Below are 8,303 nucleotides of genomic sequence, written 5' to 3'. Positions count from 1 at the left end.
ATTATTTGGAGGAATCTTACTCTGAATCAAGAAAGCGATGTTCCGTAACACACTTGATGTTATACATTGTAATGTTACCATAGATGTATTGTATGATGTGGAGTTAGGTTTTCAATAATCATTTCTCAGCTTTAATAAGGGGGTCAGAGTTCACATTCCTGGTACAACGTATTGAAATTTTAATTGTGACGTCATGAAAATTAAACAAGCCATAAAAATTAAATTTTCGGTACTCTCCAAACAGCACAGACTAGCTAGCTGCACTTTTTGCGTAGAGTAAAAAAAAGATCTTTAAATAGGTATAATTTTTTTCTTGAAAACAAGCGTATGCTCTTGCATTATCCTCATTCCCTACATTCAGTTAAACAATTCTATTTTTATACAAGTCACGTGGCAAACAGCTAAAACATGCGATATAACTGCCATTTTTTTACGACCAAGCCCTATCCATTATGGGTAAGCTATAATACTAGGTATTACATTTTCTATAGGTGTTCAATTGCTTTGTTCCTTTCTTTAAAAGAAGTAATACATATTAAAACGGCGCTAAGGTCACATTTTCCTTAACACAGCTGAGTCGTTTAACCCCTTCACTTCCGTACCGGTCAAATTGACCGATGGCGCGTTAAAACACGACTTCGCAAAATAAGATCTCCGTATCTATTTAATGGTAGCATGAAGGTATATAAACTATATATCATCTTTTTGGAAATTTTCTCTACTTTTAAAATATCTAAAAAGATTATGTCTTGATTGCCGGTATTTAATCGATTTTACGTTGTAAAGACAAACGTGACTTTTTGAAAATGGCGTAATTTTCCAAAGCGATTGCCGATTTTCCAGACGATTGACAATTTTTTCCTGTTTAACTTTATGAAGAAAGCATGATATATTCTTAAAGCATATTTTATTTACTTTTAAAATATGTAAAAATTATTGTTATTACTTTAAGGTATATTTTAAAAACAAGAATTTTCTTGCACTTATGTGTTTTTTTCTCGGTTTTATTCGTAATTTTTAAACAAAGCTCAGTTTTACGTTTATTTCTGTGTTGAAATAGGGAAAACAAAATAAAGCTGGTAAAAGTGGAGAAAATTTCCTTTCCAACAAGCCCTTACAGGCCTTCTTACGCTCAGTATTTTCTTAATTACGATAATTTGAATTTGTGACCTTCGCATAGTTTTTATGGAAAAATCGGTCAATATTTACCATGTAACGTCAAGGTCGATATTGTTGCGTCTTACTCGAAACAACAAATTCTTTTATAAGACTTTTTTGACCATTTAAATAATTTTTTTACTGAAATAAATGCATAATACAAAAATACATTTAAAAAAACAAATATTTACTATCGTTCTGCCTTTTGTGTAAAATGAAATGTCAATTTATTCATCCACATGTAATGATGAAAATTTCATGTAGTGATGTACAATGTTGAGAAAAATTGTAGATTCCCTAAACGTCGATCTTTACTAAAAAAAAATCAGATTTTAATATAGTTGTATCTTGTTATATTGTATACTTAATTTGCAAATTAATTAGATCTATCTTAGCACGAAATTTAACAAAACAAGAATTCGGATTTATAAATAAATACGACTCATCACTGTATGAGTTGATACGAATTGAAATAACCACGTGTTTCCGCTATGGTGGCAGTAAACAAACAACATGATGGTGATCCGAAATCTGAACGTCAATTTTCATGATTATTTCACGACGAAGATCATCACATCAATGAATCAAATAATACGGACATCCTTTGGTATTAGCAGGTGAGAATACGTGTATATTGACTGAATAGTTTAAGTTTAAAACGCAATTACTTCACGTTCAAAAGAAAACTAAATGTAGACATCTACATGTACTAGATCTTCATATTTCAGTGTGCGTATTTCGTATTGTTCAGCCAATTTTGTGTTGCTTTTGAACTTTGATGCTTTTGACAAACACTCATAAGTTCAAAGTAAAATCAAAGTTGCCATTATATTAAATAGATAGTTGTTTTCAGTATGTGTGTACCAGTGTGTACATATACCACTTTCACTTTGAATTTTTAGGGTCCTGGCAACATATGCAACAATACTTTCATCTGTGAATACCCACTTGCTAAGCCCACCATGATCTACGAATGCCAATTAATATGTAAGGACACCAATGAACAGGTAAATTTTTGTTTTGTTGTTGAAAATTTCTGTATTTCTAAAATTTCAAAAAATAAAGTCAAATTTCATTTGTGTCATTCTCATGATAAATCAATCATACGAGTTTATAAACATTTGATTTATATTTTGAAAAATAAGTGTTTGAAACACATAATACTTATGATGCTTGATTATTCATACAAACACATTATTTAAACACGTAATATCTATTTGAATGAATGCCGAGATATGAAACAAGCTGTTTTTATAGACTGCTGTTGTATTTCCAATCTGCATAAAGTTTGTGGTTAGAATTTCCATTCTCTCATTTTTTCAGACACTTTCCAATTATCGTACATCATATATATGGGTGGTCAAACTCACTGGATGGTTTATCAACACTCCCATGCTCACGAACAGCCTTGCCCCAGGAATTTTGCCCTGAAGTAACATTGCAGTCAATTGTCTCCCTTCTTTTTACAACCCTGGCAGCCATGCAGGTATGCAATCTATGAAAGCCATGAAGGGACATAGAATTTTTTTTAAAATTTATAAAAGTAAACCGAGTTCTCGATTTACACAATCCATTCTCTCGGATTGACAATCTGTTATAACAAATTGCCAATTCATATTCTCACAGATTATCTTCCCTCAAATTACGCAATCCATTATCTCAGTATAATTCATTCTCTTAGTTTAATTGACACGTTCCCTCGGAATGTAAACCCTTCCCATGATTTCATTAAAATTATTTATCTGTACATATCGGATATGGTAATACATATTTAAAGAATAGAATATTGTAGTATTTTACATCCAACCTTTTATTACATATTACCATATTACCAAAATGAGAAAAATACATGAACATTTTCAAATCCACATGCTAGTACTGATATTTGTACAACAAAAAATCTTTGAGGTTTTTGGTTACGTGTATATTAAGATAATTGAAAGTCCGATATAGTAAAGTGAATATGGGTCCTGTGTAATCATAATATTTCTAAAATAAATATACGTTGAATTAGTTATGAAAGAGGTTGGAAATGACCGGTTGCTGAAACAAAATAAAAAGAAGTGAACGCACTAATTGATTAAAATAGTTGGATGTATCTGTACATATATGTAATAAAATTCAAGAGCACATATTGCCAAAATCATAGGACTGACGTTGTAACAAATCGAGATCTCGAATTATTAATCTGTGAAAACGAATTACCAGTATGTAATTCGAGATCTCAAATTATGAATCAAGGGGGCGAATTAGTAATCTGTAAGATCGGATTGTGTAATTTGAGATCTCGAATTATAAATCGAGGGAATGATTTAGTATCCGTGGAATTGGATTGTCTAATTTGAGATTTCATTTTCTACTTTCTTGAAAAATTGCTGTGTCCCTTCATGGCTTTCTTAGCAATCTAATTAAAATTAGATCTTCCATCCACTGCCAGATTTTTTTTTACATATTGCGATAGCGTAAACAGAGGTCTGGCTTTAGTCAGATTGCCATATATGCTATTTGTTTTAGTTCAGTAATTTTACCATAATGGTTTACTACAAGGTTGTTGAATTATCAGTCCTGATACATTGACTTAACAATATCATTTAACTACTTGAATCACACAATAGATGCAATCTTAATTTTAAAAGGAAAATCAAATAAATGTAGTAATTTTAGCATTCTTAATTTTATTTATAAATGTAAATTCATATACACAATGGCATGTATCTGTTTCAAAATATTTAAATCTTTTACAGGATAGAAGCTGATCACTTGAACTTGAAAGCAAATTATAATGTCTTGGACAAGTCAAAGAACTTCCTCCAGTCTTACAGAGAAGTAACAGTTGATAAGAGAATGGTGGACACAAAGTAAAAGTGCTCTTCAACATTTTGTTGAAGATTTCAGTCTGATTTGGAATTCATCTTGCAATATATCTGGATTTGTATATTTGGATATAAGCATCAAATTTTCAACTTATTGACTAAACAGTTTTGGGCTAAATATTGCCAATGTTATTTATTATTATTATTTCCCTCCAAGATAACATGTCAAGTCTTTATTGTACCCCTTAAGCTCAGTTATACCAGAAAAATCTTGTAATGTAATCATTTAGGTTTTTTTTCTTGTTAGATTAAATCCATGAAAATAAAGATTATTTTTAATGGCATCAAGAGAATGGATTTCTTGTTTAACAAAAAGATTGTATACATGTTTTGCTAGGGGTTTGTAAGAAGCAGACCAGAATTCTTTGCTTGCAAATTTTGTCGTTCGCCATTTTTATTACGTCAACTATTAGATGATTTATCCATGTATGAAGCATTTCAAAATTGATATTTACTTACAGTTTAAAGCAGAATTCTGTACTGATTTGACCTTGACCCCCTGAAGAACAAGAGTGTCAAGGTCAATTTTTTTAATACAAAAATGTTCTTTCATCTTTATGGCCCATATATATCTTACAAACAATATCATGAAATATACAAAAAGTGTCTAAAATGTGAAATAACAAACATGTATATAGCCAAAACCTTTAAAATGTTGTTGCTTAGCAACCACTAAAAGGTCATTAAACAGATATTTGAACTAAAATGATGCATGGATATTGCAGTTCTGATCCCTTTTTGAGAGTATATTCAGAATTTTCCATTTCAGCATCCATTGTGTAAAATTATGGCAAGAATATTGAAAAGTGTTGAAAAAAGTTGATGAAATTGTTGCACTTATTTGACCTTTGACCTGCTAAAAATAGATCTAATGAGGTCAAACTTTAACACAATTTATCCACTGTATGTCCCTTGTAATTTTATGACCTCACATCTAACTTTAATATGTGCTTGGATGCATAAATGTATCTAGATTGAGTAAAAAATGAAAATTTCTGCCCGAAAATTAAAGAATTCTGCGTTGCTTAGCAACCCCTTTTAAGTAGTTATATGCAGAATTGAAAAAAAAGTTTATGTGTTTCGTGTACTACAGTATAATGCTCTTTTGTGGGTATATCCCAAATTTCCTATTTCAACATACATTATACTTAATATTTAGTTTGAAGATTAAAAAGTATCAAAAAATTCCATAAAATTTTGCACTTAATTGACCTTTGACCTCAATTTTTACTAATAAGGTCAGTGGTTGAGCATCTAAATAGTCATAAAATATCATCTCTATGTAATTCCCTTCAAAATGGTATGAATTATGCCTAGCTTTCACCTAGGATAAAAAGGTTAGAAGTAAGTTAGTAATGACATGTAAAAGGCCTCCAAAAACACGTAAAATGCGCCGGAAGAGAAAGGGTTAATAGGTTTTATGTAAACTATGAATTCCTCAATTTAATCGATGTGTTCCTGTAAGTTTATATACATAGTTCTCATAGGGATCATGTTTGAAAAAAAATGAATCTACACCCTCTGAAGATGCTTCCATATAAATATATATTTCTATGTAAAACTTGATCAGCCATTGTGGCCCCTACTGAAGGATAATTCCATATGTGTTTCATCATTCCTGGTCCAGTGATTCTTGAAAAGATTTTCAAAATAGGCCATTATTTTTTCGTTAATCCATTTCCCTTTTGAAGAGAGAATGGGCCTTCATAAGAACAAAATTGAATTCCCTTTACCCAAGGATACTTCGTGAAACTGATTTGGGAAAAATGTTCATTAAAGACTTTACAAAAAGCTACATGAAAACAGTTTTAAAATGTTTTTAAAACGTTATAATGAGAAGATGAAGTGTTTACTCTGAAATTCTTTACCAAAACGTTTTTGCAACATCATAAATATGTTTTGACAATGTATTTTTGATACGTGGGATATTTGAGATATTGGCATATAAAGAACATTTAAATTTTTCAAATTTATACGATATTTTATCTATTTCAGAATTAAAAGAAAACTTTACAATGCATTTAAACTGAGAAACTGTAATTCGTCTTAAATACATGGAAAAAAACATCTAAAACATCGATAATAATACAAAAGAAACATATAACAGCATAAAAACTTACATAAAACAAAATATAAAATTCATCGGTAAGAGTGATAAAAAACATCGTGGTTCATAAAGATGTATAGTTTAAAAGATATCTTTCAAGAAATCTCTCATATGATTCATATCAACACTACAACTCTCCCTGAATTAGTGTGTTAATTCTTAAAATTGTCACTTACTGAATCTTGTGCAATGGTATTTGTTGCAACGAAAATTGGTAAGACTCGAGTGATCCAAAATAATCCCCACAAAGAGGTAGGGGCTCCATGTGCGAAAATCGGCCCCAAATTTTTCGAATTTTCAAAGCTAGTTAATAAAATCGATTTTACTTATATTTCACAGTTTACCATCATTGCATTCCACAAATAGCAAAAGTTCGGGAGATTGACTACTTATGACGTCATATTTGTGACGTAAACCTGACGTAATTTGGCAAAAATCATCAAAATCTCATAATTTTTGCCATAAATTGATTAAAAAAAATACCTCCGCACACACCCACCAAAACAAAATTTCTTGTAAATGTTCATTATTAACAAATCTATCAACAATTGAAGTATCGTATTGGTGGAGGCCTGCGGAGCATGAAAAATCGATCGATGAAGGAAAAGCTTTCCTGTCATTCCAAGTAATCAATTATCATAATTTACATCAATATAATTTCCAGTAGATATGATATTGTGTTTTTATATCACCGTACCTATTTTAAAAACATGTTTTAATATATCTACTAATAAATGTAAGAAATTGTTATCAATTTAGGACATGGTAGCTGAAATATGCAGTGATTTTGGGTATAATAATTCCAAATCAGTCCGAATTTTGCTACACTCACGCAGTCATTTACCTTATATACCGCTGTACCTCGCATTACACATGCACACCTGTGTCAATCCAACCTTTATTTTTAAACAGAATGGTTTGTGAATATTACATGCAAAAATAAAAAGGCATAATGTATTAATTAAACTCTAGCTTCAACAATATCATTCATAATTTGCTACCCTTTTCGAAAATCAACTCGTATGAAAACGATGCATTGGACTTCCCATCGAAGTCGTGACGTTTTTGCCTAATCAGTTGTGAATTGTTGGTGGATAAAACACAATGAATTAGGTTACGATAGAATGAACTTCCATGAACATTATCTGTTTGATAACACCTAAAAATATACAAAGTTATGACTGCTTTGTACCCCACTCCCTACAGTTTGGTATTATCTATTTTCGAATCACGTGTACAAGACTGCAGCTGAATTAATTGCCCATTCTGCACACACAATTTATTTATATACAATGTTCTATACGTGTAATAAATTAATATTGGTTTCTTTAAATGCAACTTAAAGGGTATGTAAGTAACGATTTTATAAAACAAAGCGAAAACTATTCCAAAGTCAAAACCGGGTTAATATCGGTCAGCGTCAGTCATGTAAATACCACCGTCTCCCCCCCCCCCCCTTCTTTCTAATGCGCCGATTTGTAGAAGATATCTTGTTCTATTATATGAATATGATTTTTTTTGTCAACTGGGACAACTGGCTTTCATATATTAAATATACTGAATTCTGCATCTTAATAAGTATTATATAACATTCACAGTTAAAATAAAAAAGATGATTCGAAATAAAATGAATGTCCCTGTAAATATTTGATCCACACACCACATTACAATTCTGCGTGTAATTAGTCTTTCATAAGAAAAACTTAAGTAAACAGCGCAACAACTGAACACAATTAAAACAAAATGATAGTAAATCAGCATGTGCTTTTCTGTTCATAAAAAACAAATTTAAAAAAGTAATTTGAGCGGAAATAAATTGGATGCCGTGGAACCCTCCTCGAAAACAGATAAACCTCTATGTGAAATGATATAAAAAGTCAATCATTGAATGTGGTATAAGTGATTGTTGATTGAATGTTGTTTACATTAACCATTTGGAAATAGTTTATACTTAAAATAAAAGATAACAGTGAAATTTCAACTCACTTGTACATTACATGATATTACGAAAGCCCAGTGAGCTCATTTTCGTAGGTAAAAAAAATAAATTTTTCGCGTTATAACGCGAAACTTTCGCGAATAAACGCGTTACTTTCGCGTTATAACGCGAAACTTTCGCGATATAATGCGTAACTTTCGCGTCATAACGCGAAACTTTTGCTGTT

The 8,303-nt window shown here is 30.8% G+C and overlaps 1 long non-coding RNA gene across 1 annotated transcript; it reads left to right on the top strand.

Moving 5' to 3' along the window:
- The first annotated feature begins 1,464 nt into the window (after positions 1-1,464).
- LOC134232950 (uncharacterized) lies at positions 1,465-4,210 on the top strand. The gene is made up of 4 exons (XR_009984882.1): positions 1,465-1,775; positions 2,061-2,165; positions 2,482-2,644; positions 3,903-4,210. It is a non-coding gene; the product is annotated as an uncharacterized LOC134232950 (long non-coding RNA).
- The last annotated feature ends 4,093 nt before the right edge of the window (positions 4,211-8,303 follow it).

This window comes from Saccostrea cucullata, unplaced genomic scaffold, assembly GCF_032062105.1.
Source record: "Saccostrea cucullata isolate Sc308-1 unplaced genomic scaffold, CSIRO_AGI_Scuc_v1 ctg3802, whole genome shotgun sequence".
Lineage (NCBI taxonomy): Eukaryota > Metazoa > Mollusca > Bivalvia > Ostreida > Ostreidae > Saccostrea > Saccostrea cuccullata.
The sequence above is the reverse complement of the archived record's forward strand: the minus strand, read 5'-3'. Positions and strand labels throughout refer to the sequence as shown.